Consider the following 27,478-nt stretch of genomic DNA (forward strand, 5'->3'; position numbering starts at 1 on the left):
CCCCAACCCCCATTCTGATGGTGAGCAAAGCAACTCCTTCAATTACTGTTAGAATTTCAAGACCTTCCTTATGATGGAAACAATTGCTATGGACTGCATTTGAGCAGCTTTATACTGTTGTATTTCTGCACCAAATAACTCTCGGGCTTTTATTAACTCTTCTACGGAGCCCTATTTATCAGAGAGGCAGGTGTATTACCTGATAATACAATAAGTCCTGGTGAATGTATGAATTGTTTTATTTTTTTATGCCCAAAACCAGTTCCCAGAGCATAATCAAACAAAAAGCTTTTTTCTCCCACCAACCCCCTTCAGTTTCCTCACAGTAGTGAAGCTATGAACTATCAGCCTTCAGAAATAACTGTTGCCATTTAATAAGAAATATAAAATATACTCTCATCTAACAAGGGACACAAGACAGATAAAAACAAACACCGTATTCTTTAAATTTGGTGACATGATGAAAGATGGGCACAAGCATGTGGGTTTATTAAAGTTAGCAGTGGGCACAACCCAGGGACACAGCTAAAAGAAGACCTCGTTTAGATGTCATAAAGTGGATATTACACATCATTTTTCTAAAATGCAGTTGCAGGCATCTTATCTTACCTCCTCCTGAGCTTTGCAATTCCCCAAATTGCCAAAGCCGAGAAAAGAAACACCTTATCACTCGAATATAGAGGCATAAAGTGAAAACGAGGGCGACTTGTGCTGCATTGAGGGTGCAGAGCTTTGGTGCAACTGCAGGGGCAGCCCAGCCTCCAGCTCCCTATGGACCGGCTGCCTTGTTGCACCGCCTCCTGCCCCTCCCTCAGCATCCACTCCCTGCTCTTCCCCCAGAAGTTTCATGCCTGCCACAGGCTGTACCCAACAGGTTCCCTACAGAACCTCTAGTCATTGCAGGCTCTGATTTTGAATATTCAATATTATACATTTTAAATCATTTTAATACATCCTACTTAATAAATACCAATCATGCTGAAGTCTCTGGGCTAAATACCGTTAAGTCAAAAATTCCTGCCTAAGTCCTTAAGTGCCTTGCTTTGGAGAAGTAAACGTGGTCTATGTAACTGAGATCTTATTAAAAGTGAAGAATCTCTAATGAGCAAGCAAAAGAAGCCAGACATAAAAGAATACATGCTGTATAATTCCATTTATGTGAAACTCTAGAACAGGCAAGATTAGTGAGTCGTGGGGCTGGGAGTCAGGACTGGGGGAGCTGACGGTGAAGGGCCTGGGGAAACTCGTCAGAGTGTTGAAAACATCCTAAACCTTGATGGCAGCAGTGCCGACACAGGCACACACATTTGTCAAAACTCATCAAACTGTTCACTTAAAATTAGTGCATTTTCTTGTATGTAAATTATACCTCAAGAAATTCCCAGTCTTTGCTCCATCTCAGATCTACTGAATCAGAAGCTGCGTTTTAACTAAACACCCAGGTGATCTGAGCACTCATTGAAGCTTGAGAATCAAAGGATTAGAGAACTGTTCTCAAGTCATTCGGAGGCACACTGGAATTGCCTGGGGAGCTTTAAATATTACTGGTACCTCTTTCCCACTGCCAGAGATGTTGACAGATTTGGTATGGGGTGTGGTCTCAACACTAAGATTTTTTAAAGCTACCCGGATGATTCCAAAATGCAGCAAAGTGTGAGAACCACTCGCTTAGGGCAGCCGTTCTGGAAGCGGGGTCCCCAAACCAGCAACAGCTTCAACATCCCCTTGGAACTTATTGGAAAAGCAAAATCCCAGGTTTCACCCCACGCCTACTAGACCAGAAGCCCTGGCAGTGGGGCTCAGCAACCTGCTTCCACAAACCCTTCAGACGATTCTGACGCATGCCAAAGACTGAGGATCACTGATCTAGACCTAGGAAGATGCTTAAAAAAATAAAATTCCTCAATCTCCAGCCCCATTCCATGAAACTGAGTCAGCAACTCCTAAGGAGTCTCTGAAAATCATCTGCATTTGAAAATCACTGCTGTGGGTCTTATAGAAGAGATCAGCTCACTAAAGATCTTAGAATGTGACAACCAAACCATCATCCTGTCTAGATCCCTCCTAATACCAGACCAGTGTTTCTTGAAAGAAAGGAGGAAGATAAATGGGCAAGATACTATTTTGATAATATTAACCAAGACTTTTTAAAAAATCTTTATTTCCAAGTACATTTGGCTCCCTTTGCCCAAGGGAGTCACTCTGAACTAAGAAAATGGACAAGGCTACAGAATATGGAGAAAGGAAAAGGGAGCTGATTCCTTAGAATTTCAAAAGCCAAGCCCTTAAATGTAAACAAACAGAACTCAGAACATAAATATTAGATTCCCAAATCAAGATACATGACGAATCAGAGAAGGACTTAGAGCCCCAAAGACTACAGAAAGGTTCTTTCAGAAGAGAAAGAAAAGAGGCGAAAACAAAGCAACATGTATTTACCCAATTATGGGTCCTTGAGAAAGGAAGTTCCATGTTCTGCCTTGATCACCACCCCTGTGCAGGGCTGGAGTTTTAATAGAAACCCTACATAGGTTTAGAGGATCCCTGATAGAGAGGGTCTGTGCCCCTTTCTCGGTGTTAAACTTCAAGGAGGTGGGCAAGATGCCAGAGCATAGTGACTAGGTGTTGCGTCTGGGCAGATGTGACTTAGAGAGCTTCACCAAGTTTTTTAGGACCCAGCATGATGAGAGGAAGCAGCTTGAATTTCATGTCCCATTCAAGGACAACTGCCAGATTTGAGGGATTTTAAAGGGTATAAAATAAGAGGCAGCAACAACCTTTATGGCTTGACAGACTCAAGACCAAATAGGACAGTGGACATCTCGGAATATGCTAGTGTGGGAAAATTCCAAAAAGGACCCAGTGATTTCCTCTAGACCTGATTTCCTCTAGACGCAGTGGCATCCCCAAGTTGACTGAGATTAAGTCTCTGCCAACTGGTAGAATAGAGGTTTATAATATAAACTGTAGCACTGCAGAAAAATTCAAGAAGTTCTAGAAAAACTTCACCTGAGTTGGACACCCCAGATCAGTTCCTTTTATATAATGAATGACCTTGACTTCAAGGAAAGTTGGTCTGTCTGCTTGTGAATAGAAGATAACATGTGAAAAACCAATAACAAGAAAATTTGAAAAATAAAATCTAAGGAATGATGGAAGACATATTACCAGGTGGTGGAAAATTATTGAATGAATGGCAAGGTAACTAGTAAATGTTGAAAGGATCTTGTGAACTCTAAAGCAAAACAGAAATATTGGCTAGCATTCCAGGTAGAGGAATTGTGTTAGGATTAGGGTTAGGGTCCAAGCAAGAAAAGTAGTGGGAACTACCAAGTCCAGCAAGAAGAGGAGACTGAAACGCTATTCTTCAGAGCAAAGCCTAAAATGAAATGGTTGCAATATTGAGCAGATTTCATTTGAGATCCAATTAACATAGGTTGAACTCCTATAAGTGTTTGGCATATTTATGGCTTTTTGTCACACGGAAGAACCTTACTCATCATATTTTGCAAGACTGATTGAATTCTACCCAGATGAATCAAGTAGTGACCATCGATTCTTATACCACTTACTAAGGGTATATCGTGTTTCTCCTACTGGATTGTCCACTTTTCAAGAATAATGATCATGTCTTAAATTTCTCTTTCTGCTGCACTGTTTCATTCTTAAGTATTGGAACACGGTGCTTAGGTTTTGTACTGGTTGAACTAGAACTGCTGAAATTTAATAAACATGGAATTCTAATTTTCTCTCAACAAATAGGTATTAAGCATCTACTCTGAGTGAAGCACTGGGCAGGTTTTTTAACCAGAGCCAGTGTTATTGAGTACATAGTCTTCAACAGGCTCTGTGCTGGGCTTCTAGAAACTTTATGTGTCCCTGATTTCTCATGTTTGCTCAATGTATAACCAATTGTTCAAGGTAGAATCCTGAGATCTATCTCATTCCTCTCCTAACTTAGCACCCACTTAAAACTGATCATCAAATCCCATCAATTCTGCTTTCTAAATATCTTTGTATCACTGCTGTTTAGGCCTTTGCCATCTCTTGTGTGGACATTTGCAGTGGCCTTCTAGCCAGTAAGGCTTCTCGTGGCTGCCCCTCCATCAGGGTGATCTTTCAAAATACTTTTCTAAGGATGTCATTCCATCACTTCAGACACTTTCACCATTCCCCATAATCTGCAAAATAAAATCCAAACTGCTCAGCCTGCTAGTCAAGGCCCTTCAGGTTCCAAAATCTCCTTGAAAACAAGAGATTGTGACTACCTTCTTTACTGATGCAGTCCATGGCACATAGTTGGTATTCAATTAATATGCAATGTTGTTAAGACTTGAACCTGCCCCTGCTTACTTTTTAAACCATCTCCTGCCTTCCTCTGGATCTTTTAGTCTATGCTCCAACTACACAGCAAGTCCTTCATCCCGCAAAAGCCACACTTGAGCATCTTTGCACATTCAGCTCCCTCTGCCTAGAATCTCATCCTTCCAGGAGAAAGCTTAAATTCTGTGAGTTTGCTAAAAGGTAATCTGAAGACTGAATTTCTATCATCTGGTTTCCAAGGAGAGTTGGCTTTGCTCTAATACATTCAGGAAAAGCTAACCTCCTCCTTCACCTGTTGCCACAGAATAGCTTCTAAAACAAAAATTGCTCATCAAGATCTTTGTGAATAATAAAATTGATGGTGTAGCGTCTGCACCGGGCCCCGTGAGCTGAGGTGTCAGCACAGCCATTTTGCACTAGGAAATCGGGTCTGAAGTGCAGGGTGTGAGGCCTCTGCATGCGGAACCCTAGGAGCAAGTGAAATTCGACAAAGCACAAAGGAAAAAAAGAGTGAGTACAGAGGAGGAGCTTCAAGATGGCAGAAGATTAAGACGTGGAGATCACCTTCCCCTCCACAAATACATCAGAAATACATCTACGTGTGGAACAACTCCTACAGAACACCTACTGAACACTGGCAGAAGACCACAGATGTCCCAAAAGGCTCTTGGTGCTCCAGCCAGGCATCAGGGCTGTGCCTCTGAGGTGGGAGGGCCAAGTTCAGCACATTGGTCCACCAGAGACGTCCCAGCTCCACGTAGTATCAAACGGCGAAAATCTCCCAGAGATCTCCATCTCAACGACAAGACCCAACTCCACTCAACAACCAGCAAGCTACAGTGCTGGACACCCTATGCCAAACAACTAGCAAGACAGGAACACAACCCCACCCATTAGCAGAGAGGCTGCCTAAAATCATAAGGCCACAGACAGCCCAAAACACACCACCAGGCATGGTCCTGCCCACCAGAAAGGCAAGATCCAGCCTCACCCACCAGAACACAGACACTAGTCCCCTCCACCAGGAAGACTACACAACCCACTGAACCAACCTTAGCCACTGGGGGCAGACACCAAAAACAGCGGGAATTATGAACCTGCAGCCTGTGAAATGGAGACCCCAAACACAGTAAGTTAAGCAAAATGAGAAGACAAAGAAACACACAGCAGATGAAGGAGCAAGGTAAAAACCCACCAGACCTAACAAATGAAGAGGAAATAGGCAGTCTACCTGAAAAAGAATTCAGAATAATGATAGTAAAGATGATCCAAAATCTTGGAAATAGAATGGAGAAAATACAAGAAACGTTTAACAAGGACCTAGAAGAACTAAAGAGCAAACAAACAATCATGAGCAACACAATAAATAAAATTTAAAATTCCCTAGAATGAATCAACAGCAGAATAACCGAGGCAGAAGAACTGATAAGTGACCTGGAATATAAAATAGTGGAGATAACTACCACAGAGCAGAATAAAGAAAAAAGAATGAAAAGAATTGAGGACAGTCTCAGAGACCGCTGGAACAATATTAAACACAACAACATTCAAATTATAGGGGTCCGAGAAGAAGAGAAAAAGAAAGGGACTAAGAAAATATTTGAAGAGATTACAGTTGAAAACCTCCTTAATATGGGAAAAGAAATAGTTAATCAAGTCCAGGAGGCACAGAGAGTCCCATATAGGATAAATCCAAGGAGAAACACACCAAGACACATATTAATCAAACTATCAAAAATTAAATATAAAAAAAATATTAAAAACGGCAAGGAAAAAACAACAAAATAACATACAAGGGAATCCCCATAAGGTTAACAGCTGATCTGTCAGCAGAAACTCTGCAAGCCAGAAGAGAGTGGCAGGACATATTTAAAGGGATGAAAGGGAAAAACCTACAACCAAGATTACTCTACCCAGCAAGGATCTCATTCAGATTTGATGGAGAAATTAAAACCTTTACAGACAAGCAACAGCTAAAAGAATTCAGCACAACAAAACCAGCTTTACAACAAATGCTAAAGGAACTTCTCTTGGCAGGAAACACAAGAGAAGAAAAAGACCTACAATAACAAACCCAAAACAATTAAGAAAATGGTAATAGGAACACACATATCGATAATTACCTTAAATGTAAATGGACTAAATGCTCCAACCAAAAGACACAGACTGGCTGAATGGATACAAAAACAAGACCTGTACACATGCTGTCTACAGGAGACCCACTTCAGACCTAACGGCACATACAAACTGAAAGTGAGGGGATGGAAAAAGATATTCCATGCAAATGGAAATCAAAAGAAAGCTGGAGTAGCAATTCTCATATCAGACAAAATAGACTTTAAAACAGTCTATTACAAGAGACAAAAAGGGACACTACATAATGATCAAGGGATCAATCCAAGAAGAAGATATAACAATTGTAAATATTTATGCACCCAACATAGGAGCACCTCAATACATGAGACAAATACTAACAGCCACAAAAGGGGAAATCGACAGTAACACAATCATAGTAGGGGACTTTAACACCCCACTTTCACCAATGGACGATCATCCAAAATGAAAATAAATAAGGAAACACAAGCTTTAAATGATACATTAAACAAGATGGCTTGATATTTATAGAACATTCCATCCAAAAACAACAGAATACACTTTCTTCTCAAGTGCTCATGGAACATTCTCCAGGATAGATCATATTTTGGGTGACAAATCAAGCCTTGGTAAATTTAAGAAAACTGAAATCGTATCAAGTATCTTTTCTGACCACAACGCTATGAGACTAGATATCAATTACAGGAAAAAATCTGTAAAAAATACAAACACATGGAGGCGAAACAGTACACTACTAAATAACCAAGATATCACTGAAAAAATCAAAGAGGAAATCAAAAAATATGTAGAAACAAATGACAATAAAAACACGATGACCCAAAACTTATGGGATGCAGCAAAAGCAGTTCTAAGAGGGAAGTTTATAGCAATACAAGCCTACCTTAAGAAACAAGAAACATCTCAAATACACAACCTAACCTTACACCTAAAGCAATTAGAGAAAGAAGAACAAAAAATCCCCAAAGTTAGCAGAAGGAAAGAATCATAAAGATCAGATCAGAAATAAATGACAAAGAAATGAAGGAAACGATAGCAAAGATCAATAAAACTAAAAGCTGGTTCTTTGAGAAGATAAACAAAATTGATAAACCATTAGCCAGACTCATCAAGAAAAAAAGGGAGAAGACTCAAATCAATAGAATTAGAAATGAAAAAGGAGAAGTAACAACTGACACTGCAGAAATACAAAGGATCATGAGAGATTACCACAAGAAACTATGTGCCAATAAAATGGACAACCTGGAAGAAATGGACAGATTCTTAGAAATGCACAACCTTCCAAGACTGAACCAGGAAGAAATAGAAAATATGAACAGACCAATCATAAGCACTGAAATTGAAACTGTGATTAAAAATCTTCCAACAAACAAAAGCCCAGGACCAGATGGCTTCACAGGCGAATTCTAACAAACATTTAGAGAAGAACTAACACCTATCCTTCTCAAACTCTTCCAAAATATAGCAGAGGGAAGAACACTCCCAAACTCATTCTACGAGGCCACTATCACCCTGATACCAAAACCAGACAAAGATGTCACAAAAAAAGAAAACTACAGACCAATATCACTGATGAACATAGATGCAAAAATCCTCAACAAAATACTAGCAAACAGAATCCAACAGTGCATTAAAAGGATCACACACCATGATCAAGTGGGGTTTATCCCAGGAATGCAAGGATTCTTCAACATACACAAATCAATCAATGTGATACACCATATTAACAAACTGAAGGAGAAAAACCATATGATCATCTCAATAGATGCAGACAAAGCTTACCTCAACTTAATAAAGGCCATATATGACAAACCCACAGCCAACATCATCCTCAATGGTGAAAAACTGAAACCATTTCCACTAAGATCAGGAACAAAACAAGGTTGCCCACTCTCGCCACTATTATTCAACATAGTTTTGGAAGTTTTAGCCACAGCAATGAGAGAAGAAAAAGAAATAAAAGGAATCCAAATTGGAAAAGAAGAAGTAAAGCTGTCACTGTTTGCAGATGATGTGATACTATACATAGAGAATCCTAAACGTGCTACCAGAAAACTACTAGAGCTAATCAATGAATTTGGTAAAGTAGCAGGATACAAAATTAATGCACAGAAATCTCTTGCATTCCTATACACTAATGATGAAAAATCTGAAAGTCAAATTAAGAAAACACTCCCATTTACCACTGCAACAAAAAGAATAAAATACCTAGGAATAAACCTACCTAAGGAGACAAAAGACCTGTATGCAGAAAATTATAGGACACTGATGAAAGAAATTAAAGATGATACAAATAGATGGAGAGATATACCCTGTTCTTAGATTGGAAGAATCAACATTGTGAAAATCACTATACTACCCAAAGCAATCTACAGATTCAATGCAATCCCTATCAAACTACCACAGGCATTTTTCACAGAACTAGAACAAAAAAATTCACAATTTGCATGGAAACACAAAAGACCCCGAATAGCCAAAGCAATCCTGAGAACGAAAAACGGAGCTGGAGGAATCAGGCTCCTGGACTTCAGACTATACTGTAAAGCTACAGTAATCAAGACAGTATGGTACTGGCACAAAAACAGAAAGACAGATCAATGGAACAGGATAGAAAGCCCAGAGATAAACCCATGCACCTATGCTCAACTAATCTTTGATAAAGAAGGCAAGAATATAAAATGGAGAAAAGACAGCCTCTTCAATAAGTGGTGCTGGGAAAACTGGACAGCTACATGCAAAACAATGAAATTAGAACACTCCCTAACACCACACACAAAAATAAACTCAAAATAGATTAAAGACCTAAATGTAAGTCCAGACACTATCAAACTCTTAGAGGAGAACATAAGCAGAACACTCCATGACATAAATCACAGCAAGATCCTTTTTGACCCAGCTCCTAGAGAAATGGAAATAAAAACAAAAATAAACAAATGGGACCTAAAGAAACTTCAAAGATTTTTCACAGCAAAGGAAACCATAAACAAGATGAAAAGACAACCCTCAGAATGGGAGAAAATATTTGCAAATGAAGCAACTGACAAAGGATTAATCTCCAAAATTTACAAGCAGCTCATGCAGCTCAATATCAAAAAAAGAAACAACCCAATCCAAAAATGGGCAGAAGACCTAAATAGACATTTCTCCAAAGAAGATATACAGATTGCCAACAAACACATGAAAGAATGCTCAATATCATTAATCATTAGAGAAATGCAAATCAAAACTACAATGAGGTATCATCTCACACCGGTCAGAATGGCCATCATCAAAAAATCTACAAACAGTAAATGCTGGAGAGAGTGTGGAGAAAAGGGAACCCTCATACACTGTTGGTGGGAATGTAAATTAATACAGCCACTATGGAGAACAGTATGGAGGTTCCTTAAAAAACTAAAAATAGAAATACCATACGACCCAGCAATCCCACTACTGGGCATATACCCTGAGAAAGCCATAATTCAAAAAGAGTCATGTACCACAATGTTCATTGCAGCTCTATTTATAATAGCCAGGACATGGAAGCAACCTAAGTGTCCATCGACAGATGAATGGATAAAGAAGATGTGGCACATATATACAATGGAATATTACTCAGCCATAAAAAGAAACGAAATTGGGTCATTTGTTGAGACGTGGATGGACCTAGAGACTGTCATACAGAGTGAAGTAAGTCAGAAAGAGAAAAACAAATACCGTATGCTAACACATATATATGGAATCTAAAAAAATGTTCATGAAGAACCTAGGGGCAAGACGGGAATAAAGACGCAGACCTACTAGAGAACGGACTTGAGGACACGGGGAGGGGGAAGGGTAAGCTGGGACAAAGTGAGAGAGTGGTAGTGTATATATGGACATATATACACTACCAAATGTAAAATAGATAGCTAGTGGGAAGCAGTCGCATAGCACAGGGGGATCAGCTCGGTGCTTTGTGACCAGCTAGAAGGGTGGGATAGGGAGGGTGGGAGGGAGGGAGACACAAGAGGGAAGAGTTATGGGGATATATGTGTATGTACAACTGATTCACTTTGTCATAAAGCAGAAACTAACACACCACTGTAAAGCAATTATACTCCAATAAAAATGTTAAAAAAAAAATTGATGGTGTAATTATAAAAAGTATCATAGGAAAACTAACAGTCACTGTTCCTCATCTATATGTAGGTGTATTTTAGGGCAATGTACTCCTAGTTGTATTCCAAATAAATAAATGAAATCATGAGGATATGATACTTACTAACATTTATTGAGCACGTACTATGTACCAGAAGCTGCTCTAAGGGCTTCATATATTAAATTATTTAATCATCTGAGCAATTTTAAAAAGTATGTATGATTGTTATACTCATATTTCAGAGCAGTTGAGGAACTTGCCCAAGGTCACACGGCTAACAAATGGCGGAATCAGGATTTGAACTAAGACCATCTGGCTCCAGGGTCTCAGACATCATGTAACAGGTCATAGATGTGGGATAGGCTACTTCGATTTGTTACCTTATCTCAGTCACCTTATCCTAATAGCAACTTAAAATCTGTTTACACTGTTCAAGTATCAGGCATGATTTCACTATGATGAATTTCTAATACATTTACCCATAGAGCAACCAGGACTTTAATATAAATTATTCCCATTTAGTATAATATGATATATTACTGACCACGACATATCACCAACACAGCATTTTTTTTAATGAATTGTTTTGGTCCAGAGCAGTAAAACGTATTTCACTTGTGTATGTATTTGAGGAAGGTATTACATCTATTTAAAAACTGGCAGGCACAGGCAGTGACCAGACAGAACAAATGCCTACAAGCATCCAGAACGACTGTTTTGGAGCTTACCAGCCAGATGTTGCCCAGCATTGAAAGGTTGTATCAACAGTCAGACTTCACATGCACATCATCCAACTTTATATACATGTTTTTGAAACCCAACGTGTAATCAGCACCCTGTTTTTCATCACAATGGAACCCTTTTGAAAGTAAACAGTGAAACTTGTTTCTGAATTTGGCCACAAAGGAAGGTGTTTCTGGGTTATTGAAAGCTTTTTCAGATAGATGGATAAACGAATAGAATAATTTGAATCTAGAATAAGCACAAAGAATACGTGCCAGTCATCTCACCAAGCCCTCACAACCCAGCTTCAAACTAGTCAGCTTACCTGGGCAACAATCTCCTTAAAAAATATATCATACAACAGATGTAGCCATTGCTTTTTGACTACAGCAAAATCATGAATGGTACTAGAAAGCTCTGAGCAGCAGAAGTTCTGATATCCGTAATTCCTTCCCACCACTCCTCCACAAACATCTTGTGTCCCAGCCACAGTGGCCCCAGAGCTTACCTTGATCAACTACCATGTGCCCATTCACTCACTCAGAGTTTTCTATATGCCAGCACTCTTATTTCCAAATCCACTTATCAAAAATCCTATCCATTCTTCAAGATACTTTCCAAATCTGAATTTTCCAAGAAGACCTTCATGATGAGATGTCAGAAATATTCTCTTGCTCATTTGAGCATTTTTTTCCTTTTAAGCCACTCATTTTACATTGTCTCATATTATAATTATTTATAAACTGAATGAGACATCTCCCCAATCAGAGTGTAGGTTCCAAGAAGTCAAAGAAAATATTATATATGCCTTTTTGTCACACGGAAGGACTTTACTCATTATATTTGAAAGACTGAATGAGTTCTACCTAAGTAAACAGAGTAGTGACTATCGATTCTTATGCCACTTGCAAAAGGGTGCATTCCATCTCCCCAACTAGATTGTGCATTCTTCAAGAATATTGACTATGTCTTCAATTTTTCTTCTAGATTTCACTCCACACACAAACAAGTGCCTAGTTTAGGACTCTATATGAAAGAAGTGAATTATGGCACTCAACTGGTCTTGAACAATAAGCAAGAAATCTATTTCATGACTTTGTCACAAGAGAAAGAAAATGCCTTCAGAGATCATACATGATAGGGAACACTGAAAATGCACACATTTTTCTGAATGTTATTTTTTTGAAGTTTCAGACGTCACATTTTTGTAATGTCGACCATTGCAGAAAGTAGCATTGGTGATTTTTTTGAAAAACATAAGAATATTCCACCATATGCCATGAATATATAAAGAGATGTGTGATTTTTCAATTTCTTAGGAGCCTCAGTAAAAACAATGAAATGCGAAACAATCAGAAAATTCACAACTGGAATATATACTAGGATTCAATATAACTGAAAGGAAGTTTACAAAAAAGGATCAGTTCATGACAGAGTGAAGCCGACCAGAAATCAACTCTGGAACTAATAATATAACTATTTTCATTCTAAAATTTCACTGACACCTCTAGACTTCAGAAAACTTACTTTGAATAGTACTATTGACTGGTTTTACCTAGACAGTATTCTTCAGGGAAATAGAGAATAAGAACCGTAGGATAAAATACCAGTTAAAATGACTAACTAAGTAATTTGAGAAAAAGAGCCCTAGGTAGAACTCAGAGGTAAAATGTTCACATTAACATTTTACCTCACTGAATCTCAGTCCTCTCACCTCTAAACCAGGAATATTAACCATAGTCTACCTTCCTTACAGTCTGCTTTTATGACCAAATAATGTTTGAGAAATCACACTGCAAATTATCAAATGTAAAAATGTAAGATGCTACACTTTAAAGATAGTAAATGCAAATGAGGAAGAGTGCAACCATATCCTCTAAACCAGAGAAAATGTCCCATTTGTTCTACCAAAACATCTCCTTCTTCTGAATGTCTTAAATCATATTGAAACTTGAAGCACATTTGGGTTGATAATAAATTACATAATTATGAAATGAAATTTAGGTGAAACGAGAGCTGGTCTGGAAAATCACGAACACAGGTGAGTATGTGTAGACGTGGAGATGATGGAATCTGGAGCGAGAAGCTGAGGGTAGGTGAGGGCTTCCTACTACTGCCTTTACATGTTTGGCGATAGATACCACTCAAGTCCCATGTCTTCCGTGAAGCTTCCCCCAGCTGCCTCCGTTCCCACCACACTGATTTTCCCTTCTGAAGGAACTAACCCTCTCATTACACATGCTCTTCCTTGCTACTGCTTAGTTGTGCCTCTCCAAAATGCACTGTACCATCCTTTTGAGCCAGTACCATGGCTTGTCCATCTGCATGACTCCTAGCACCCAGCAGTGGGCTGGGAACAGAATCCATCCATGGCAGGTGCTTGTTGATTAATATATCACTTTTTTTTCCTTCTCTTTTTTCTTTTTTCTTAATTTTTATTGGAGTATAGTTGATTTACAATGTTGTATAACTTTCTGCCGTACAGCTCTATTCCCCTAACAACCTGGCCCTGTGTCTCCACAGAGAAGCAATCAAGAGGAAGAAAGGCTTGATTTGTGGAAGGATCAAACAAAGGAAACTCCTGACTGCATAGTCTGCTGCTTTATCCATGGTACTTTTTTGGTGGAAATTTTTAACAATCAGTCAGTTGTTAATCCATCCTGAATTCCCAGAACACAATCTCACCAGGAGACCCAGGCAAGACAGATGCAGGTGCTCATCTTTGTCACTGCTAGCTCTGGGCAAGTGGGGAAGGGATCACCTCTCCCAGCCCTCAGAGCTCACCTACGAAATAAAGCAGTTGGATCAGATGGTTTCCAAGAACTTCTCGCCATTCTAAACTCAATAAAAGTAGGGCATTGAAAGACGTGGCTTACTGGATCCTGGCTGGTGATTCACCAGATACACTTGGATCATGAGAGACAACTGGGTGAAGTGGTAAATGGTGGCAGATTTTGGTGGAAAACCAAAAAGAAGATATTGCTTCCAACTGTGTCTGCTTTTTCTTTCGAAAAACATGACTGTGGTTGGGAATCAGGCAGTCAGAGAAGCACAGATGACTGTACAGTTCTCTCACTTCAGAAGGAGAAAACAGAGGCCTGGATACTTGCAAATTGTACATGCATAGTAATAGGCTTCATGAAAAACAAAAATTACATCAAATCACTCTTCAAAAAGAAATCCACCTTTATGAACAAATACAGCCTGCGGTATTCTCTGAGTTCAGGGAAGGGTAGAATTGAGGTTACATCTGCAAAATCTCCCAGCAATGCATAAATGATTTAGGCTATAAATGAACACTAGATTTGCTTCAACCCTAAGAACTTTTATAAAGCATAAAAGCTTTTAAACTCCCTGTGAATACTTTCCCATAAAAATGTCTTCCTAAAAAAAAAAAAAAAATCTGTCTTCCTGAGCTCTATTACTATAATTTCTGTATCTATAATTTGGGGCCTTGTTGTTATTTTAAGATACAGTGAAAAGTAGTTTCAAAGAAATAGTTCTTACAAGCACAACTGCATGCTGAGACAGTTAACTGCCACCATGTTTTCTCAGCAAAAACTCCACCGATTATCCATTTATCAATCATGGATTCAACTTAATTCCGGCTTCTGACTCCTCTCTCCCTGCTACTGTCCAATTTCCACCCATCCTTCAAGGCCCAGATATAAGAAGCATATCCTGCTTACTCCAGGCCACACTTATCTCCCCTTCTCCAGCTCATTCAGGCTTAGACTGTACCAGATAATTTAGCACTTGACTATGTATTTGGAATTCTGTTTCTCTCTAACAATTTCATAAAACTTAATAGAAATTGCTTCAACTACATTATGATTTCTTTTGAGACTTTAAAAGCATGACTTCTTATATATGAATCCATGATAGATGCTTTATATCTGTGGAAGAAAAGGAGAGAAAAAAGGGAGGGAGAGAGGTAACCAACGAATACTTGTTGCTTAACTGATGATACTGAAAAATACCTGGTAGGACATCTTGACAGGGGTGAACAAAGAAATTCTTTTGATAAAATAACAGCAGAACTCTGAAGAAATGTAATTTTATGTAGCATTTAAGAGTGAGGGCTCCAGAGTCAGAATTTCTGGCTTTGAGTTCTGGCTACCCACCTTCCGAAGAGTGTTATCTGCTTTGTGCCTCAGTATAAAGTCTATAAAATAGGAATAATAGTTGTACTACCTTCACAGAGTGTTGTGAAGATAAAATAAGCCGACACATGGAAAGAACTTAGCATATGCCTGTTATGTAGTAAACATTCCATAAATGCTATTATTATTATCATTTTGCTTTGGATTAATAGCAATTCTCTTAGTTATATGGGACTCACAGTCAGTTGTTTTTGCTATAGACAGACCAACTGACAAATAAACAAAACAGAAACAGACTAGGTTTATAGCTTAAAAAGAAAGAAAGAAAAATAATAAAACTAGTGGGTTTTGAAATTAACATAAGAACTGCTTGAAGAATGAGCTTGATGTATTAGAAAGAGACCCATGGAGGCAGGATGTCTGGGTATGAAAAAAAAATAAGGTTGATAAAAAAGCTTAGTGTCCCAGTACTGTATGAAAGGGAAGAGCCTTAGGAGTCATCATAGTTGGCCTGGACTAAGCTAAGAAGAAAAGCCAATTATCTCTTTCAAGCCAAACCGAGCTATGCCCTACATCTGTATTGGAGAACTGTACCGAAGATGCATTAGTTAGGACATACTAGGTTATGTTGCAGTAACAAATATCCCCCAAATATCAATGACTTAAAACAACAAAGGTTTATATCTCTTTCATGCTACATGTTTCCACTGTTCAGCAGAGGTCAGAGGACTCTGCTCATCATAATTATTCAGGGACTCAGGTTGCCAGAAGCTCCAATACCTTCTGATATCACCATCTCAAAACAATGTTTTATGGCTTTCCACAGAAGAGAAAGAAAAAATGGAGGCTTGTACACCAACACATAAAGGCATATGTATGGAAGTAGCACGTTATTCTTACTATTTCATTGGCCATTGCAAGTCACATGCCCATGCCTAATTTCAAAGAGTTATATTCTCAGGAGGAAAGAAGTAGAAATTTGGATGAGTCCTAGAAAAGTCTAGTACTAGTAAAGTATGTCCTACAGATTCCTCACACTCCGAATAGCTGAGTAGCTGAATTGTACAGGATATATCATATATGATATAATATCAGCCACTTTTATTGAACACTAGTACATGCCAGACACATACCTGGGTGCTCAATAAATGATAGCTATCATCATCATCATTGTCACCATCATTATTATTCTAATTCTAAGCACAGTCCCACAAGGTAATATTACCTCCACTCCATAGATTAAAAAACTGAGATCCAAAGAGATTAAAAAACTTATGCGAAGCCATATAGACTACAAGATATTGATCCCCTATCTGTGTTTCTATTAGAGCATTCTATCTCCTCTAAAAATCTTTAGCATGACCCTAGCCTATCTTTCCAAGGATGTTTCCCACTCATCCCCTTGTTGCAACTGACAATTTAACCAAACTCCTCTCTTATTCTCCACAATGCCCCTCTTTATGCTTCCGCTCACTTATTTCCTGCACTTGGAAAGACCTCTTACTCCTTTTCATACATCTAAATTGTACCAATCCTTCAATATGGGCTCAAAAACACCACTTCTTTCATAAAACTTTTTCCCATTCCCTCCAACAAATTTTTTGCCTTCATCTTATTTTCTATAATTCCTTATCACTGCCTATATCAGCACTGCATTTATGTCTTACTTCTCCCACCTTACTGTCAGTTCCACAAAGGCAGAACTTGCACCTGCATCTTCTGAATGTGTATGAACCTTACTACACAGACAGGTATGCGAGTTATGCCATGGAACCTTATATTCTTAAAATTACAGTAGATCTGATTCTGATACCTCATCCCATCCTCATGGCCAGTCTGGCAGGAAAGCCAATAGTGTTCATTATTCAGACCTTTCCTCCCTAGAGCCCTGTGAATGTCCCAGGCATGAGGAAGATATTCCCAGAAGTCCTTTGGTTTGGGTTTCCAGTAGTCACTGCTGACAGGCACATAGTCCCTTAGGGCCCAGCTCTGCCCAGGGCAGGTATCTGAGTCCTAAACCTGTTCTTATGGAAGACAGACCAAGCAACCATCCCCTTGCTGCCCCACTCTCAGCATCCAAGCTTCTGTCTCCTTTCCAGGTTACTAAGGATATGACAACAGGGATCAAAGACCATGCAGACATCCCTAGTTCTTGGAAATCACCTTCACGTTGCATGGCTTTGCTTTCTCTCACCTCCCCTACCCCCAATATAATTCCCCTGCTCCAGCTTTCAGAACACCAAACCCAAGAAAAAACACTCTGCAAGCAATCTCCACTCTCTGTCCTGCAATCATATTCCTCCTGAGGCACTGAAGGTCAAAATACTGCCTACTCCTTTGAATGTGTACAGAAAAATAAAGACAAAATTTCAATAAATTATCCAACTACACAAGCTCCAAGTGTTGATCTGCACAAAGGAGGCTTTCTCTACTTGATTAAAGGTATGGATAATGGAAAGGTAATCCAGGAAGTGCAACAAAATGGTTCAATTAAATGAACCAGTATGAAAGCTGTTAATACACTTATTAATGGAGCTCGCAATGTTATCATGTGCAGTGCTGTACAACACTGGTGATTGGCCTATAGTCATACAGAAATTTTAAATGGCAGAATCCTATTTAATGGGGCCCGATCAATAAAAGTGGGTTCTGAAAGCTTAAAAATATGACTGAAATAAATAAATGTTGACAGTCGCTTCAGAAAAATCTATATTGACTTACTTTGTTTAATATGAAACCTTTGACATATGAGCTCACATGTATAACATATTTGCCATTAACTCTGCATTTCCAAGGATGCTCCATTTTGATATTCTCTTGGCCTGGAGTTCATGGACTTAAAAGAGACCTGTGAAACCCCTAGAATTTTATGCAAATTTGTGTATGTTGCTGCATACGTATATATTTCTGAGGAGGGAACCCAAGGGTTCCATCAGATTGCCACATGACTATGTAGTCCATAAAAGACATGTCCAACATATACACATGTTTCTAAATTCCCTCAACATTTTTTTTAATTTTCTAGGTAAGTTAAAAAAAAAAGATCAGAAAATTACCAAGCAGCCTTAAAATTGACACATGATTTTGAAGTGTTCCATTTAAGAGCCACCTATAATGACACTGTGCCTTGTTTTGCAACCTTTGTCCAAATGAAAATTCCAAATCCCTGTAATTATAATATAAAAGGACATGTAGTATAGAATTCTAAGTGGCAATAAGAGAGAGGGTGGCATGAAGAAGCCTTGAACTTGAATGGATATGAGAACCTCTGCAAGTCAAGGTCACTTCACTCCTGTAAATGAGGGGAAATTTTTCGGAGATATAGGAGCAATGCAAGATCACCAGCGACTAGTAAGCTCACTGTATGGTTGATAGAGTAATCTGCAACGTCAGAAACAAAATCAAGGTGATGTGAAAGGTTGACAAAAGGTTTACACCTCATCAAAGAAAGCAAGCTGAAAGCTGGTGGTTAAATGGAGCCTGTTCCTACTAAGGAATCAATTTCCCTCAATGGAAATGGTGCAAAGTGGGGGCAGGCCCTAGCCCAACTGACCCCCCCACTTTTTACTTTAAAGGGGACATGTAACATCTTGGGTCCACATCTCTACAAGCCCTGGAGAGGGGTCCTCAGTTTATTTTCTGCAGGGACATTGATGATGAGGCATGTTAAAGTGTAAGCTTCCTGAGGACAGGCATAATAACAGCAGTGACTAATACATCAGCTCATGGAATCTTCAAATAACCAAGAGGATACCACTATTATACCATTTTACAGATGAGGAAGCTGAGGCAGAGATGTGAACTAAGTAGCCCAAAGTTAAGTGGTAGAGATGGAATTTGAACTCAGGGAGGACACGGTTTACCGAGTACACACCCTAAACGACCATTCAGGACTGACTCCCATACCTGTCTCCTTCCGCGCTACATCCTCAACATCAAGTACAGTGATTTTCAAGTAAAAAGGGTTCAAACATTTGTCAAATGACTGAGTGATGTTTATACATGATTTTGTTGACACACCATCTCTAACTCCACCCATTTTCCTTCTATCTAAAGAAGCATATCAGCATGTGAGAAGGGAAATCCTTCTAAGAAAAATGTGAGTCTGCATCCACAAATTTAGGTGTGTTCTCAAATTTCAGTACACTCATATTCTACCAATTATTAGTAACGATCACATTATAACATCATAGTTGAGAAAACGGAGGCTGGTTTCTTTATGCAGTGTCTACGAGGGAAGGATCCAGCAGAGATGATGTAGCAGAATGTGTTGTTTCTCCACCAGCATCCCTTCTCCCTTTCTCCCAGAGTCACAGAATATAAGGACCGTGGCTGCCCACCAAGCATCTATGGTTCCAGGGCTCCCCTGTACCAGATGTGGCCACATAACTAACATCTTACTGGTGAAACATGAGCCGTGGTGTGGCTGCCACTTTCAGGCCTGGTCTTTGAAACCTTGCACGTGGGCTCCTCCACACTGGCCCCTCCATGGAAGCTCAAACACCTGAGTTCAAGCAAGTAAAGAGGACAATGTCCCCCGGCCTTGCTACTCTCAGACCTTCCAGAAAGGCAGAACCTTGGGCCCCATCTCACAACCGAAACCAGCATTTAACAAGCTCCACAAGTGGTCTACGTACATGCTGGAGCGTGAAGAGCACTGAACTAGGGGATGTCAGAGAAACCAGCTGAAAAGAGGCCTGTGGACCCCTTCTCTGAATGATCTCCGGAGCAGAGCTGGCTAGCAACCTGGACTGTTCCCTGAGAGAAAAACCAGCGTCTACGTTTTTTAAGCCACCGAATTATTGTTGAGTCTCTCTACAAGAGCAGGCTAGCCTCACCCTGACTAACACAGTGAGCAAATAATCTACTTGATGAGTTTCTCCATTAGAGACCTACCGTGAAAACCTTTGAGGAAAGTATGAGGACAAGCTCCAAAGGGACTTCAAGCCTTCACTTCTGACCATGAAGGACATTATCATAAGTGTGTCTTTAATTCTACAACCCAGACATCAGGAAGCAAACCTTACCCTTTCTGATCCGGTTAAGATTGACTTGAACCTCATTTCCAGAACCTTCTCTTTAGCTTCTGTGAATTCCTGAGAATTTCTTCTCCCCATTTCTTTAGCCTTTGAGTGCCTGCATTACTGCACACTGCTCTGGTTTCATTTCATATCAACCTAGATGAGAAGCTCAGCTCCTCCCATGATTGCCAATAAAAAGCTACCCTTCTCCATAGACCCCACGAGTTTAGAAACATTGTTAAAGATTTGGGACATTACACAGAGACATCCTATGCGGCCTTAGTCATCCCTCCAGATCTCCCTGGTACCTCCTCCCCACTTCCTCCCTTACCGTCCCCTGGAGTAACAGAGAACAGTTTCGGCTAAGGGGGCTGAGGATGGAGAAGAAGGAATAAAATACGAGACTATCGGGGGAGAAAAATCCACTAGCTTAAAGTTTGGAAATGACTTTGTCACTACCAGGCAGCAAAGGCACTTCTGCTGCTTTCCCTCAGTCTGTAGTTAGCAGTTGCAGACTCCCTTCCCTTATGTTCAAGGAGCCTTGGCAGAGCTTATCCTAAATTAACGTGTGTACACAGTCATTTGACCACTTTTTATTATAAATCTACTACATGCAGCTTCTTTCCTAGGCAAAGAGGACACCAGGGTCAGAAGACATGAACCCTGACCTCAAGGAGCTGAACGTCTATTAGAGAAACTAGCTCATAAATAAATGATTATGAAAGGCTGTGGCTACAGTCTGATCTCGATCTGTACCAGGTTCAGCACAGGTGGGGGGAACTGCATCTGGTGCCCTGGGCAGGGTAAGGAAAGCCTTCCCCGAGGATGGTCACTCAAGCTGACACCTGAGGCAGGTGAGGGCAATCAGGAGGGCACTTCAAAGCCTACAGTTCTCTGTCCACAAGGCTCAAGAGTATGGTCTCCTCAGGACCAGCTACAGATATTCACATGTGTGTGGTAGGGGAAGGAAGAGAAGGGGGAGGAAGAGGGGTGAGAAATGGAGTTGGGCAGGTGGGCAGGGCCCAATTACTAACGGTGTTTATAGACACAAAGGGTTGAACTTGATCTAGATGCTTATCCTTTTTGTGCCATGGATCCTTAGGAAATCTGATGAAATCTATGGACAGCTTCTCAGAAAAATGTGTTTATATGTATAAAATGCAATATATAAGATTACAGTGGCTTCCCTGGTGGTGCAGTGGTTGAGAGTCCGCCTGCCAATGCAGGGGACACGGGTTCGAGCCCTGGTCTGGGAAGATCCCACATGCCGCGGAGCAACTGGGCCCGTGAGCCACAACTACTGAGCCTGCGCGTCTGGAGCCTGTGCTCCGCAACAAGAGAGGCCACGATAGTGAGAGGCCCGTGCACCGTGATGAAGAGTGGCCCCCACTTGCTGCAACTAGAGAGAGCCCTCGCACAGAAACGAAGACCCAACACAGCCAAAAATAAATAAATAAATAAATAAATTTTAAAAAGAAAAGATGACTACTATCTTTAAAAAAAAAAAAAAGGGCTTCCCTGGTGGCACAGTGGTTGAGAATCTGCCTGCCAATGCAGGGGACACGGGTTCGAGCCCTGGTCTGGGAAGATCCCACATGCCACGGAGCAACTAAGCCCATGCGCCACTACTGAGCCTGCGCGTCTGGAGCCTGCGCGTCTGGAGCCTGTGCTCCGCAACAAGAGAGGCCGCGACAGTGAGAGGCCCGCGCACCGTGATGAAGAGTGGCCCCCACTCGCCGCAACTAGAGAAAGCCCTCGCACAGAAATGAAGACCCAACACACCCAAAAATAAATAAAAATAAATAAATTAAAAAAAAAAAAAAAAAAAAAGATTACAAAGGAACTCAGTTTTTTTACAATACAATTCTATCCTGGGGAACACTCTAGGTTAAGAATACCAGATGGTGAAAAAAATCTGGGTAGGCCCTGAACCAAGATGGTGGAGTAGAAAGACATGCTCTCACTCCCTCTTGCGAGAACACCAGAATCACAACTAACTGCTAAACAATCATCAACAGGAAGACACTGGAACTCACCAAAAAAGACACCCCACATCCAAAGACAAAGAAGAAGCCACAATGAGATGGTAGGAGGGGCGCAATCACAATAAAATCAAATCCCATAACTGCTGGGTGGGTGACTCACAAACTGGAGAACACTTATACCACAGAAGTTCACCCACTGGAGTGAAGGTTCTGAGCCCCACATCAGGCTTCCCAACTTGGGGGTCCGGCAACGGGAGGAGGAATTCCTAGAGAATCAGACTTTGAAGGCTAGCAGCATTTGATTGCAGGACTTCCACAGGACTGGGGGAAACAGAGACTCCACTCTTGGAGGGCACACACACAAAGTAGTGTGTGCATCGGGACACAGGGGAAGAAGCAGTGACCCCATAGGAGACTGAACCAGTCCTACCTGCTAGTGTTGGAGGGTCTCCTGCAGAGGCGGGGGGTGGCTGTGGCTCATCGTGGGGACAAGGACACTGGCAGCAGAAGATCTGGGAAGTACTCCTTGGCGTGAGACCTCCCAGAGTCCGCCATTAGCCCCACCAAATAGCCCAAATAGGCTCCAGTGTTGGGTTGCCTCAGGCCAAACAACCAACAGGGAGGGAACCCAGCCCCACCCATCAACAGACAAGCGGATTAAAGTTTTACTGAGCTCTGCCCACCAGAGCAACAGCCAGCTCTACCCACCACCAGTCCCTCCCATCAGGAAACTTGCACAAGCCTCTTAGATAGCCTTATCCACCAGAGGGCAGACAGCAGAAGCAAGAAGAACTACAATCCTGCAGTCTGTGGAACAAAAACCACATTCACAGAAAGAGAGACAAGATGAAAAGGCAGAGGGCTATGTACCAAAAGAAAGAACAAGATAAAACCCCAGAAAAACAACTAAATGAAGTGGACATAGGCAACCTTCCAGAAAAAGAATTCAGAATAATGATAGTGAAGATGATCCAGGACCTCAGAAAAAGAATGGAGGCAAAGATCGAGAAGATGCAAGAAATGTTTAACAAAGACCTACAAGAATTAAAGAACAAACAGAGATGAACAATACAATAACTGAAATGAAAACTGCACTAGAAGGAATCAATAACAGAATAACGGAGGTAGAAGAACGGATAAGTGACCTGGAAGACAGAATGGTGGAATTCACTGCTGCAGAACGGAATAAAGAAAACAAGAATGAAAAGAAATGAAGACAGCCTAAGAGACCTCTGGGACAACATTAAATGCAAAAACATTCACATTATAGGGGTCCCAGAAGGAGAAGAAAGACAGAAAGGACCCGAGAAAATATTTGAAGAGATTATAGTGGAAAACTTCCCTAACATGGGAAAGGAAACAGCCACCCAAGTCCAGGAAGCGCAGAGAGTCGTATACAGGATAAACCCAAGGAGAAACACACCGAGACACACAGTAATTAAACTGGCAAAAATTAGAAACAAAGAAGACAGTCATTGAAAGCAGCAAGGGAAAAACGATAAATAACATACAAGGGAACTCCCATCAGGTTAACAGCTGATTTCTCAGCAGAAACTCTACAAGCCAGAAGGGAGTGGCATGATATTCTTAAAGTGATGAAAGGGAAGAACCTAAAACCAAGATTACTCTACCCAGCAAGGATCTCATTCAGATTTCATGGAGAGATCAAAAGCTTTACAGGCAAGCAAAAGCTAAGAGAATTCAGCACCACCAAACCAGCTCTACAACAAATGCTAAAGGAACTTCTCTAAGTGGGAAACACAAGAGAAGAAAAGGACCTACAAAAACAAACCCAAAACAATTAAGAAAATGGTCATAGGAACATACATATCGATAATTACCTTAAACGTGAATGGATTAAATGCTCCAACCAAAACACACAGGCTTGCTGAATGGATACAAAAACAAGACCCGTATATATGCTGTCTACAAGAGACCCACTTCAGACCTAGGGACACATACAGACTGAAAGTGAGGGGATGGAAAAAGATATTCCGTGCAAATGGAAATCAAAAGAAAGCTGGAGTAGCAATACTCATATCAGATAAAATAGACTTTAAAATAAAGAATGTTACAAGAGACAAGGAAGGACACTACATAATGATCAAGGGATCAATCCAAGAAGAAGGTATAACAATTATAAATATATATGCACCCAAAAAAGGAGGAACTCAATACATAAGGCAACTGCTAAAAGCTATAAAAGAGGAAATCGACAGCAACACAGTAATAGTGGGGGACTTTAACACCTCACTTACACCAATGGACAGGTCATCCAAAATGAAAATAAATAAGGAAACAGAAGCTTTAAATGACACAATAGACCAGATAGATTTAATTGATACTTATAGGACAGTCCATCCAAAAACAGAAGATTACACTTTCTTCTCAAGTGCACACAGAACATTCTCCAGGATAGATCACATCTTGGGTCACAAAGCAAGCCTCAGTAAATTTAAGAAAATTGAAATCATATCAAGTATCTTTTCTGACCACAACGCTATGAGATTAGAAATGAATTACAGGGAAAAAAACATAAAAAACACAAACACATGGAGGCTAAACAATATGTTACTAAATAACCAAGATATCACTGAAAAAATCAAAGAGGAAATCAGAAAGTACCTAGAGACAAATGACAATGAAAACAAGACTATGCAAAACCTATGGGATGCAGCAAAAGCAGTTCTAAGAGGGAAGTTTATAGCTATACAAGCCTACCTCAAGAAACAAGAAAAATCTCAAATAAACAATCTAACGTTACACCTAAAGGAACTAGAGGAAGAAGAAGAAACAAAACCCAAAGTTAGCAGAAGGAAAGAAATCATAAAAATCAGAGCAAAAATAAATGAAATAGAAACAAAGAAAACAATAGCAAAGATGAATAAAACTAAAAGCTGGTTCTTTGAGAAGATAAACAAAATTGATAAACCATTAGCCAGACTCATCAAGAAAAAGAGGGAGAGGACAAACCAATAAAATTAAAAATGAAAAAGGAGAAGTTAAAACAGACACTGCAGAAATACAAAGCATCCTAAGAGACTACTACTAGCAACTCTTTGCCAATAAAATGAACAACCTGGAAGAAATGGACAAATTCTTAGAAAGGTATAACCTTCCAAGACTGAACCAGGAAGAAATAGAAAATATGAAGAGACCAATCACAAGTAATGAAATTGAAACTGTGGCTAAAAATCTTCCAACAAACAAAAGTCCAGGACCAGATGGCTTCACAGGTGAATTCTATCAAACATTCAGAGAAGAGCTAACACCCATCCTTCTCAAACTCTTCCAAAAAATTGCAGAGGAAGGAAAACTCCCAAACTCATTCTATGAGGCCACCATCACCCTGATACCAAAACCAGACAAAGATACTACAAAAAAAGAAAATTACAGACCAATATCACTGATGAATATAGATGCAAAAATCCTCAACAAAATACTAGCAAACAGAATCCAACAACACATTAAAAGGATCACACACCATGATCAAGTGAGATATATCGCAGGGATGCAAGGATTCTTCAATATATGCAAATCATTCAATGTGATACACCATATTAACAAATTGAAGAATAAAAACCATATGATCATCTCAATAGATGCAGAAAAAGCTTTTGACAAAATTCAACACCCATTTATGATAAAAAACTCTCCAAAAAGTGGTCATAGAAGGAACCTACCTCAACATATTAAAGGCCATATACGACAAACCTACAGCAAACATCATTCTCAATGGTGAAAAACTGCAAGCATTTCCTCTAAGATGAGGAACAAGACAAGGATGTCCACTCTCACCACTATTATTCAACATAGCTTTGGAAGTCCTAGCCACTGCAATCAGAGAAGAAAAAGAAATAAAAGGAATACAAATTAGAAAAGAAGAAGTAAAACTGTCATTGTTTGCAGATGACATGATGCTATACATAGAGAATCCTAAAGATGCCACCAGAAAACTATTAGAGCTAATCAATGAATCTGGTAAAGTTGCAGGATACAAAATTAATGCACAGAAGTCTCTTGCATTCCTATACACTAATGATGAAAAATCTGAAAGAGAAATTAAGGAAACACTCCCATTTACCACTGCAACAAAAAGAATAAAATACCTAGGAATAAACATACCTAGGGAGACAAAAGACCTGTATGCAGAAAACTGTAAGACACTGATGAAAGAAATTAAAGATGATATCAACAGATGGAGAGATATACCATGTTCTTGAACTGGAAGAATCAATATTGTGAAAATGACTATACTACCCAAAGCAATCTACAGATTCAATGCAATCCCTATCAAATTACCAATGGCATTTTTTACGGAGCTAGAACAAAAAATCTTAAAATTTGTATGGAGACACAAAAGACCCCGAATAGCCAAAGCAGTCTTGAGGGAAAAAATCAGAGCTGGAGGAATCAGACTCCCTGACTTCAGGAAATACTACAAAGCTACAGTAATGAAGACAATATGGTACTGGCACAAAAACAGAAACATAGATCAATGGAAAAAGACAGAAAGCCCAGAGATAAACCCACGCACCTATGCTCAACTAATCTATGACAAAGGAGGCAAGGATATAGAATGGAGAAAAGACAGTCTCTTCAGTAATTGTTGCTGGGAAAACTGAACAGCTACATGTAAATGAATGAAATTAGAACACTCCATAACACCATACACAAAAATAAACTCAAAATGGATTAAAGACCTAAATGTAAGACCGGGCACTATAAAGCTCTTAGAGGAAAACATAGGAAGAACACTCTTTGACATAAATCACAGCAAGATCCTTTTTGACCCACCTCCTAGGGAAATAGAAATAAAACAAAAATAAACAAATGGGACCTAATGAAACTTCAAAGCTTTTGCACAGCAAAGGAAACCATAAACAAGATGAAAAGACAACCCTCAGAATGAGAGAAAATATTTGCAAACGAATCAACGGACAAAGGATTAATCTCCAAAATATATAAACAGCTCATGCAGCTCAATATTAAAAAAACAAACAACCCAATCCAAAAATGGGCAATCATTAGTATAAAGTAGGCAGAATCTAAAATAGCAAACCAGCACTGGCCTAGAATGTGTGTGTGTGT

The sequence above is a fragment of the Eubalaena glacialis genome, chromosome 1, assembly GCF_028564815.1.
Source record: "Eubalaena glacialis isolate mEubGla1 chromosome 1, mEubGla1.1.hap2.+ XY, whole genome shotgun sequence".
Classification (NCBI taxonomy): domain Eukaryota; kingdom Metazoa; phylum Chordata; class Mammalia; order Artiodactyla; family Balaenidae; genus Eubalaena; species Eubalaena glacialis.